The 12,055-nt window shown below is 35.8% G+C and overlaps 1 long non-coding RNA gene across 1 annotated transcript in view; it reads left to right on the top strand.

The window, feature by feature from the left end:
- Window positions 1-3,660: 3,660 nt before the first annotated feature.
- Window positions 3,661-12,055, top strand: part of LOC120113556 — a 30,731-nt gene continuing 22,336 nt past the window's right edge. Inside the window, exon 1 of the long non-coding RNA XR_005515323.1 lies at window positions 3,661-3,673. This is a non-coding gene — a long non-coding RNA (uncharacterized LOC120113556). The remainder of the gene's footprint in view (window positions 3,674-12,055) is intronic.

The raw sequence follows: 12,055 nt of genomic DNA, 5'->3' as shown, positions 1-12,055 counted from the left end.
ACATCTCAAACCAAGAATCATACTACTTTTTCTAACATGTTTTTAATCTCATCCAAGGCTTCTAATCTCTTATTTACTTCTTTGACAAGTCAAATATACTAGTAAACATCAATAAAAACTCATATTCCAACATATCATTCAAAAACTCATTTCCTTCAATCTCAAATAAAACATCCATCTCTTAGTTTTAATCCTCTTTAACCATTCCTTAAGCCTCTATAACACTCAAGGTTTCAAGAACAAACAAAAAACGAAAGGAAAAACTAGTTAAATGAAACCTTAACTTTGGCTATGGAGGAGAGCACATGAACACGGGAAAAAGAAGAGGAAGAGATGACTTAGTTTTGTTTTAACTTTCCCTTTTTTCCCTTCTTAAATCCCTAATAAAATGAATTTTAAATTTATTTCCCCTCAAAGGACCAAAATGCCTTCTTTATTCATCCATTTTTACTAATTGATCTTAAGCACTATTTCTAAATCATTTTTTATCCTTTATCATTTATTCAAATTAGTCCTCTAATTTTAAATATTTTCAATAAATTTACTGACCTGATATTTGGGGTATTACAATTCTCTCCCTTAAGAAAATTCGTCCTCGAATTTAAAGAAGTACCTGAAACGAAGAGGTGTGGAAACTGCTTCCTCTTGTCCTCATCTCTTTCCCAAGTAGCTTCTTCTACCTTATGGTTCTGCCAGAGCACTTTAACTAAAGGAATCCTCATGTTATGCAATTCCTTGTTTTCTCTAGCCAAGATCCGCACTGGTTCTTCCTCATAAGTTAAATATGGTCGCATTTATATTTCTTCATGTGTGATGACATTGGATGGACCTAATCGGTATCTTCTAAGCATCGACACGTGAGAAACATTGTGGATCTTGTCCATATCGGGAGGTAAAGCTAATTGATATGCTACTGGTCCGACCTTATTCAAAATCTCATAAGGTTCAATGAATCTTGGACTCAACTTTCCTTTGTTCCCAAATCTCAATACTTTCTTCCAAGGCGATACCTTCAGAAATACATTGTTTCCCACTTGAAATTCAATTTCTTTTATTTTCAAATCAGCATACGACTTTTGTCGATCGGAGGCTATCTTTAGATTGTCCTGGATAACTTTAAGTTTCTCCTCCATTTCTTTCATCAACTCTAGACCAACTAGGTCTCGATCCTTTAGTTCAAACCAATTTAATGGTGTTCTGCACTTCCTCCCATACAAATCTTCATACGGGGCCATCTTAATACTCGATTGGTAACTATTGTTATAAGTAAATTCCACTAAAGGCAAATACCTTTCCCATGATCCTTTAAATTCAATCACACATGCCCTTAGCATATTCTCTAATATTTAAATAGTTCGTTTTGACTGCCCATCTGTCTGCGGATGAAAAGCTGTGCTAAAGTTGAATCGAGTACCCAATGCCTCATGTAAAGACTTCTAGAATCTTGAAGTAAACCTTGGGTATCGATCGAACACTATCGATATAGGCACACCATGCAGTCTAACTATCTCTTTTATATACAACTCCGCATACTTATCCATCGAGTAATCTACTCGAACTGGAATAAAATGAGCTGTCTTGGTCAATCTGTCCACAATTACCCATATCGAGTCCTTTTTACGTAGTGATAAAGGTAGCCCCGAAACAAAATCCATTGTAACTCCTTCCCACTTCCACTCAGGAATGTATATTGGTTGTAGCAATCCAGAAGGCACCTGATGTTCAGCTTTTACTTGCTGACATGTCAAATATTTTACAACAAACTCCGATACAGTTCTTTTCATGCTAGGCCACCGATAACGACTTTTCAGATCCTCATACATCTTATTCTCGCCTGGATGCATTGTCAAAGGACTATAATGTGCCTTAGAAAGAATATCTTTCTTCAGTTCAACAGTATTGGGATTGCAAAGTCTTTCACGATAATATAAACATCCATCATCCCTCATTTCGAAGTCTTTAACCTATTCTTTTTCGACTTGCGCCATTCTCGCCAAGCATTTCTCATCTCAACCTTGCAGCTCTTTTACTCGATCCAAAAGTATCGACTTTAACTTAATTTTAGAAATCAAGGCACCATCTTCCTTTAAAGACATACGCGCATCCAAAGCCCATAGAGCTGCAAAAATCTTTCGACTAAGGGCATCAGCTACAACATTAGCTTTTTTTGGATGATAATCAATGATCAAATCATAATCTTTTAAAAGCTCGATCCATCTTTTCTGTCTCAAATTCATCTCTTTTTGAGTCATCAAGTACTTTAGACTCTTGTGATCCGTAAAAATATGGCACCGCTCGTCGTACAGTTAATGACGCCAAATTTTCAAAGCAAACACAACCACGACCAATTCCAAGTCATGTATTAGGTAATTTCTCTCGTGATTCTTCAGTTGTCTTGAGGTATAAGCCACAACTTTCCCTTCTTGCATCAGCACATATCCCATTCCATTATGGGATGCATTACTGAAAATGACATAGTCTTTACCTGACTTAGGTTGTACAAGCATTGAGGCTTTTGTTACGATTCTTTTTAGCATTTCAAAACTTTCTTTTCATTTCTCCATCCAAACAAAAGGTACATCCTTTCGTAACAACTTAGTTAGTGACGAAGCTAACATTGAGAAGTTCTTCATGAACTGTCTATAATAACTAGCAAGCCCCAAGAAACTCTGAACTTCAGAAACATTCTTTGGGGGTTGCTAATCCACTATAGCTTGAATCTTTTTGGGATCTACTCTTATACATTCTACAGAGACTATATGACCAGGGAAAACAATCTCATCTAACCAAAATTTGTATTTGGACAATTTTACATACATATTCTTTTCACGAAGTTCCTAAATGATCACTTTAAGATGAGCATCATGTTCCTCTTTTGACTTAGGAATACACCAAAATATCATCTATAAATACCACCACGAATTGATCCAAGTAAGGTTGGAATACTCGGTTCATAAAGTCCATAAATGCTGCAGGACCATTAGTCAATCCAAATGGAATCACCACAAATTTGTAATGTCTGTATCGAGTCCAAAAAACTGTCTTTGAAATATCATCCTCTTTTATCTTTAATTGGTGGTACCCTGACCTCAGGTCTATCTTAGAGAACATCGTTGTGCCTTTCAGTTGATCAAACAAATCATCAATCCTCGGAAGAGGATAATTGTTCTTTATTGTTACTTTATTTAATTGACGATAGTCAATACATAACCTCATAGACCCGTCCTTATTTTTCACAAATAGCACAAGTGCTCCCAAAAAGAAACATTGGGTCCGATAAATCCCTTATCGAGTAACTCTTGCAATTGGGCTTTTAATTCTTTTAACTCCGTTGGAGCCATTCGATACAAAGCCATAGAAACAGCTTTGGTACCCAGATAAACGTCAATCATGAATTCCACCACACGATCTGAAGGTAAACCCGGTAATTCCTCTGGAAAAACCTCTAGAAACTCTTTAACTGTTGGTATATCATTTAATCTCACTTCCGACACTCGAGTGTATATCACATTAGCTAGAAAAGATAGGCATCCCTTTGACATCATTTTCTTTGCAGTCATGGCCGATATCACATTGGATGGTGATTTCACTTTTTCACCGATAACTACTATTTCGGAGCCTTTCACATCCTTCAAGAATAACCGCTTCTTGTGACAATCAACCCATCCATGATGTGGAGACAACCAATCCATGCCCAAAATGATTTCAAATTCATCGAAGGGCAACTCCATCAAGTTTGTCGGGAATACAACCCATTGAATCTTTATCGGACATTTCCTACATACCTGAGTTACTCTCGCACTGTGGCCCATGGGGTTTACCGCTATCATCTCACTAAATATTGGTTCTAAAGGAATTCCTCTAGCTCTAATCAACTTTGTACTAATATAAGAGTGTGTAGAACCAGGGTAAACTAAAACAAATACATGCTCATAAAAAAGATGAAATGTACATGTTATGATCTTCGGGTCATCCATATCCTCATTAGTTTTAATATTATAAATTCGGGCCACTCCCCGAGTCTCTTGTCGTTTGATAGACACAGATTGACCACCGGATCTTCCTCTTACTCTACTTCTACTAGGTGGTGCTAGTGATATCTCAGTTTTCACTGATCTATCTCCAAATCTCTGTGGACAATTCTGAGCACAGTGACCCGTTTCTCCAAAAAGAAAACAAATGCTAGAGAGCAATCTACACACTCCCTGGTGAAATATACCACATGCCTGACATAAATTAGTTCTTTCTCCATATGCTCTACCCAAGCTAGTAGCAACAAATTATGGTTGTTTATTTTTCTAAGAAGTTGCAGTAGAACTATCTCTATCAGTATATCGGGAACTCGAGCCCTTGCCTCTCTTAGCAATGATGGGAAGTTGAAGACATTTCAACTCTTTTTCCCGTCTGTATATTCTGCTCCGCTGCTAGAGTCTCCTCTTGAGTTCTTTCAATAGCCTTAGCTCGGTTTATAACTTCTTACAGGCTAGGCAAGTTTAAAGTCAACAGCATCTCTTTCAACTTAGGCCTCAGACCCTCAATGAACTAATCACGTCGTGCTTTATCATTAGGAACTACCTCAGTAGCATAAAGACTAAGCTTGTTGTATTCAACCTCATACTCATGCACTGCTCGATTGCCTTTTTTCAAATTAAGAAACTTCAGCAGCATTGATCGCATAAACTGCTCCCCGATGTACTTGTTCTTAAACTCATCTTAAAAGAATTGCTAGGTCACTTCTTCAAGTGATGCATACATATAGTGTTTGTCCACCACACCCGAGCTGATCCTCGGAGTCACGATACAGCTCCGCCCAACTTTTTAGAATCTGAGCACTATAGACTTTCCAGCATCACTATAACATCGTTTAACCATAAATCAGCGTTCATCAGACTTTCATCCTCTTCTCCCCGGAACTCAGGAGCTCCCAAACTTCTTAACTCTTTTGGGATTAACATCTGCGGTGTTCGAGGAGAAGGGGGAGGCGAAGTAGGTTGGAACCAGGTCAAGATGGCATCGAGAGCTTGCATAAAAGCTCCAAACTCTGGCACGGGCATACCCTGATGTGCCGGTGCACTAGCGCTCTCGGATGAAATCAGATGCTCACTATTCTCTTCATAGATTTCACTACCCGATCCATCTCTATTCTCTCGTTCAGCCGCTCTTCTCAAATTTATAGAATCCGCATGCATAAGGATAATACTTAAGTTAGTAAGGAGAGACATCAATCATATTCTAACTAGACCCTATCAGTAACATTGACATCTTAGTGGCATGTAAACCCTTTTTACATTAAAATACACTCGATTTCGGCCCTGTAGCTCTGATATCAATAAATGTAACACTCATTTCCCATATACCTTTCCGTACACGATATACATATGTCACATCACTTTTAAAGCATTTCCTCCTTTGAAAACCCATAAAATTTTGTTTATTTTCATAAAATATTTTAATTTAATACTAATAAAACGTTCATTAAACTTTAGTATATAAACAAACATTTACTGCTCAAATAGTTTATCCTTTTTACATCATTATAAGTAAAATACTTTTCAGAGTGTTATCATAATTCTATTACATGCCGACTACTAATATAAAAAATAGACATAATTGTCGTACAATTACTGATGAGACGACTTTCGATTTGAGATGTCAGATGCACTCCTTACTCTGCTTACTAAAACCTACGCGTGAAATAAACACACATTAAGTATTTACTTAATGAGGCAAGAATACTAGTGAGGTGAGATCAATACATCATTATATCATATCTATCAGATACAAATTCATTATTTTCAAATCATTATAATTTCTTTGAGATGCACACGTAGTGCCGATACGGTCGTTCATAAACATATTATGAATTCTGTGGGTTGCACACTTAGTGCCGATATGGTCCTTCATCAATATATGATGAATTTCGTGGGTTGTACACTTAGTGCATGTACGATCATTCATCAACATATGATGAATTCTGTGGGTTGCACACTTAGTGCCTATAGTACACATAGTATTGATATACAAATGTAACATATGCCTTTCATAACATGCATCTATAACTCTTAATGTACATAATAAATGCACTCATCCGGTATGCCTCGTTAGTATGCTTTAATGATGTCCAGCTATTCGACAACATTATCTTTGCCATTTTTATTGCTTGACTTGGGAGCTTGGTTATGATCTACTCAAGCATCCATTAAGTACACATATCATACCAATGTTAGTATACTCTCTACCATTTATAATTTTAATAATACTTAAAAGTATTATTATATTCAATTTTCATCAAAATTCGTCATATTTTAATTTTCTTAACTCAATAGTATCGGTACCCCTGCTATGGTATTTATACTTTTATATATGGTACCGATACTCCCTTGTAGTATCGATACCATTTCTGCATTTTGGAATCCATGGTATCAATACCTTCCGCATAGTATCGATACCCACATCAGTATCGATACCAATTGCATAAGTATAGATATTGTTCATCTGATTTCCCCAAATTTAAACCTATAGTATCGATAATGTTCTTCCAATACCGATACTCTTACCTAGATTTTCCATTTTTCAGCTCGATTTTTACCCAAATTTGGTAAACTTCCCTTACTTTTACCTCCAACAATACTATCATACTCTTCTTAACTTATCCAAACTAACTTTCCATCATTTAACTTCTTATAACATCTAAAATCTCCAAATAACATCTCAAACCAAGAATCATACCACTTTTTCTAACATGTTTTTAATCTTATCCAAGGCTTCTAATTTCTTATTTACTTCTTTGACAAGTCAAATATACTAGTAAACATCAATAAAAACTCATATTCCAATATATCATTCAAAAACCCATTTCCTTCAATCTCAAATAAAACATCCATCTCTTAGTTTTAATTATATTTAACCATTCCTTAAGCCTCTATTACACTCAAGGTTTTAAGAACAAACCAAAAACGAAAGGAAAAACTAGTTAAATGAAACCATACCTTTGGATATGGAGGAGAGCACATGAACACGGGAAGAAGAAGAAAAGATGACTTAGTTTTGTTTTAACTTTCCCCTTTTTCCCTTCTTAAATCCCTAATAAATTGAATTTTAAATTCATTTCCCCTTAAAGGACTAAAATGCATTCTTTATTCATCCATTGTTACTAATTGGTCTTAAACACTATTTCTAAATCATTTCTTATCCTTCATCATTTATTCAAATTAATTCTCAAATTTTAAATATTTTCAATAAAGCCACTGACATGATATTTGGGGTATTACAGGTCAACTCAACTAGGCTCAACGGCTCGGCTTGACTTGACTCAATTAAACGACTCAGCTTAGCTCACTCCATGCAACTCGACTCAAATAGTCCAAATCTGTTTGGCCAATTCTATAGAACCCTCCAAGAAGACGACAACCCCCACGTGCGAGGGGCGAGGCGTGGGGTCGTAAAGCTTAACCGACAGTCAGAACGCTTCTAAATTTTCCAGAATGGAAGATCGTCGGTTTGGTAATTTCTTGCAGATATTATTTTATGTCAGAGAGCAATGAAGATAGGAATTTTTTAACGGTAGAAACTTCCTTAACTTTATCACCCACAAGTCAGTGTCAATAACTACGATCTAGACATCGATCGACACTGAGCAGGACAAAAAATATGTTGGAATTAGCGATGTCGCTCACAGACGATTGGATGATAACGAATCGTTAAAAAATTGAGGAAAGCTTAGTTTTTATAATAATTTGAACGTTTCTCCACGACTAATGACATTATTTCTTGGTGAATGAATGGTACAATCGTGGTTACGGGATGACAACAAACACTTTGATGGTGGCGGTGCATGCCACAACTTGCCAAATGGTGACAGATCGAGGCTCAAAGGTAATAGGAATGAAGGATGAATATGAGTGTTTTTTTGGGATTTGTCTCATGTCCAAATGAGGGAAATTGATTAAAAAGAAAATATTAAGCCTTAAATTAATGTTGCCACTATTCACCTTAATAGTGACTCTGCTAAGTTGGGAGAAGCTTAGCTAAGCATTTATAAGGATGTGAGTTTAAAATCCACCTCAAGCTTTTCTTTTCAGCTGAAATCCAACATATAAAAAAAGGATAAATTTCAATTAAAACCATTAATCTCTTTGAAGTTCATCACTTAGTCCTCAAACTTTGTTTCTCAATTCAAACTAGTTTTTAATTTCCACTAGTTTCTTTTAGTTCAAACTTATTCTTATTTATTTTATTGGGATTAAGGCTATTTATTTTAATAGCATAATGACATCGTATCAAAATTGGTGCTGCTATTGGGGACTACAAAAAGTTACTGATTTAATTTTCTTGTTTTAGATTTATGACCAAGAAGAATCCAGACACATTAAAAAAATTTGATCTAGAAATTGAAGTGCGATCGAGACTAATTCACGGTCAAACATTTCGTGATAAAAGAAAGAAACGACAAGAATAAGCAAGTTCCAAAGATTTAATTGACTCCACATAACTCACCAATCCAATCGACGCTGATTTCACACCATTTGTGAATCCGACGTACGACGCATAACATCCAGAACCAATTGGTGATCAAACCATTTGCGAATTAGACACAGTTCATGTGGTACAACAACCACTTTGCATTGCCTTTTCTTAAGCCTATGCACAGTTTCAACTCAAGACATATTTGATACATTTACTTTCGACCTTTCACGGCCTTCCTAGTGAAAGTCCGTACAAGCACTTAGCCAAATTTCATTTGGTATGTTCAAGCATGAAACCTTAGGGAGTATCCGAACACCAAATTAAATTATGAGCATTTTCATTTTCATTTTCTAGCATAGCGAAAAAATGACTATTTTATTTACCATCAAATTCGATCAATACTTGGGTTGAACTAAACCGTATTTTCTTGACAGGTTTTTCCCAACAGCTAAGGCGAGAGAACTAACGCGAAGCATCCTTGGAATTAAAAAAAGCATGAAGAATCACTTTACGAATATTGGGAGCGAGCGAGTTGTCCACAAAAAGGACTGTCCAATCAGATGCTTCTAAAACATTTTTAAGAAGGTTTGCTTCCAATGGAAATGAAAATGATCGACACTGCTAGCGGGGGAGCTCTTGTCAACATGACACCAAACCAAGCGAGAAAATTAATTTCTACAATGGTAGCCAATTCTCAACAGTTTGGCACATCGAGTGAATCCAACTGACGAGTTCACGAGGTAAGTACAATTACATTTGAAGATAAAATCAATAAATTAACTAATATTGTTAATTCCCTTGTTGTAGGAAAGAACTGATCAGCCAGAGTATATAGGATTTGTATGATGTCAAACCACTCAACTGATTTCTGCCCAACACTACAAAAAGAATGGAGCGAACTAGTGAATGTCATGGGTAATTTTTTGAGACCTCCCTAATGACCCTATAATCCCCATAACAATACATACAATTCAGGGTGGCATGATCTTCCTAATTTCAGCTATGCTCAAAACCAGAGGCTGAATCACGCTTACCAACCGAGGTTGTCTCCACCGTAACCGTATCAACTGCTAAAGAGTTCACTCGAGTCGCTTGTGGAACGATTGGCGCAATCCCAAGAAAAAATTCAGAATTTCACGAAGTCGCATTTATAAGAAATTGACAAACATATTAGTCAATTAGCGCAACCGTGGGTTGGTTAGAATCACGTGACAAACTTCTTTCAACAACCGAAGTGAACTCACAAGAGAATGTGAGCGCCATCACTTTGAGAAGTAGGACAATCGTTGAATAGTCGGTCCGAGATGAGATTGATGCCAAATCCTAAAAGAATGATGAAATAATCAATGCCAATGGTGAAGCAATTGACGTCAGATTCCAAGAAAAAAAAGATGCCACAAGCCAAAGGAAGGGAAAAAATCCAATTTATGTACCAACACCATCTCCACACGTCGTACCACCTCTTTTCCCATCGAGATTCATAAAGAAAGACAAGCAAGCCGAGGAAAAAGAGATCCTAGACGTCTTTCAAAAAGTTAAGATCAATATCCCACTCTTAGAAGTAATCCGGAAGGTTCCAAGGTATGCATGTTTCCTTAAAAAGTTTTGTACTACTAAAAGAATACTTACTGGGCATGAGAAAGTTAACCTTGGGGAGCACGTTTCTACGGTTTTGACCTTACAACTTCCACCAAAGTTGAAGGATCAAGGTATATTTGGCATACCTTGCAAAATTGGCAAAGTGGGCATCAAGAGAGCGATATACGATTTGGGAGCCTCAATAAACATGATGACTTTATCCATTTACAAGACTCTTTCAGTTGAACCATTGAAGGACACATGAATTACCATTCAAATAGTGGATCACTTAGTTATCTACCTAGAATGACTCCTGGAGAACGTCCTAGTAAAGGTAAACGAGCTAATCTTTTAGGTCGATTTCTATGTCATCAACATGGAAAACGACCGCTCAAATACTTCATTTAAGATTCTCATTGGGAAACCTTTCCTTAGCACTGCCAATACAAAAATCGACGTAAGGAGCGGTATTCTCATGATGGAATTTGACAATGCGATCGTTAAATTTAATGTTTATAAAGTGATGCAGCATCCTGAAAATATTCACAATATTAATTTTGTTGATGTGATTGAGCCTGCGGTTGATGAATTTATTGAAACTAACTTTATCGATAAGTTTTGCAGTGAATTGGACGATTTTGATGATGAATTCAGGGAGTTCGAACAACTTTTTTCAATTACTTTGATTATTTATAATGCATCTTCAAAATCTAAACTTATGCCTTCTATTTTATAGGCTCTTTATATCGAATTAAAAGAATTACCGGATCACTTGAAGTATGCATTTTTGGGCAATAACGTTACTTTACCAGTGATAGTCTCGAACAAATTAACCAAGGAAGAGGAAGAATATTTTGTAACGGCACTACGTGCGTATAAAGAAGTGAGTGGGTGGATGTAACACCCATAACCCGTATAATTATACCTATACATATTATAGATGTCACCCGAATTTCTAAAAACCATTTAATATTTTCAAAAGTGATTTAAAATTTATTTTCTTAAAATGGTAAATGATATTATAAAAATATCATATCATATGAATTATGCTTCATTATAACAAATTTAAGGTAAAATATTTTTTTGTGAATAGTGAATAGTAAACAGTACCCTGAACAGTGAACAGTGTACTGATGCACAAAAACATCGAATTAAAATTGTGTATCGATGCACTGCTACAGTACTGCTACAATACTGCTACAATAACTGCTACAGTATTTTCCGAAAAATACATAAAACTCATAAAAACTTAACATTTCTTTACTCTAAGGTTACCATTTTGTTTCCAAATTTGTTCAACAAAATAAATTGAACATTATTAATTACATGCCACTATCTAAGTCAAATTCCATCATAGGATGTCTTACTGATATTGAAATATACTTATTGATACTTGATGCCCCTTTGAACTCTTTATTCCACTATTGGCTTTTTACATACACGTGAAAATCATCACACGCTAAGTATAAACTTAGTGAGGCAATTAAAGCAATAAACAGTGCAATACAATTCATGCATGAATTTCAATGTCAAAATCAAATGTCATAAAATCATGTTACCAATATATTCAATATTTTACCATGATCAAAATAATATAACTGAGTATAAAATTTCTTACCGATATACTTGCCATTTAATTCCATAAGCTTGTAAGCTTAATTCCATGCTTACTATTTATTAACCAATAATCTATAAAACCATAGACAATAGCCCAATATACAACCCTGAGGACATTGGGTATTCGAGTAATATTTGCACCGTAGTGTTACACATAAGGTCATGCCCACCATATACACCGAAGTGTATTACACATAAGATCGTGCCCACCATGTACACTTAGTGTCCTTACACACTATAGTGTAATATAAACCTGTAGCTGCTATGCTCTATGGCACGCCAACTATACCCTGTCCCTCAATGACTTATTTGGGCATATAGTCTATTTTATTCGATACATCTATGACAAAGTATATTATCAATATTTAACATTGGGCAGTTCATACCCGAAAAC

This window comes from Hibiscus syriacus, unplaced genomic scaffold, assembly GCF_006381635.1.
Source record: "Hibiscus syriacus cultivar Baekdansim isolate YM2019G1 unplaced genomic scaffold, ASM638163v2 tig00110210_pilon, whole genome shotgun sequence".
Taxonomy (NCBI): Eukaryota; Viridiplantae; Streptophyta; class Magnoliopsida; order Malvales; family Malvaceae; genus Hibiscus; species Hibiscus syriacus.
The sequence above is the reverse complement of the archived record's forward strand: the minus strand, read 5'-3'. Positions and strand labels throughout refer to the sequence as shown.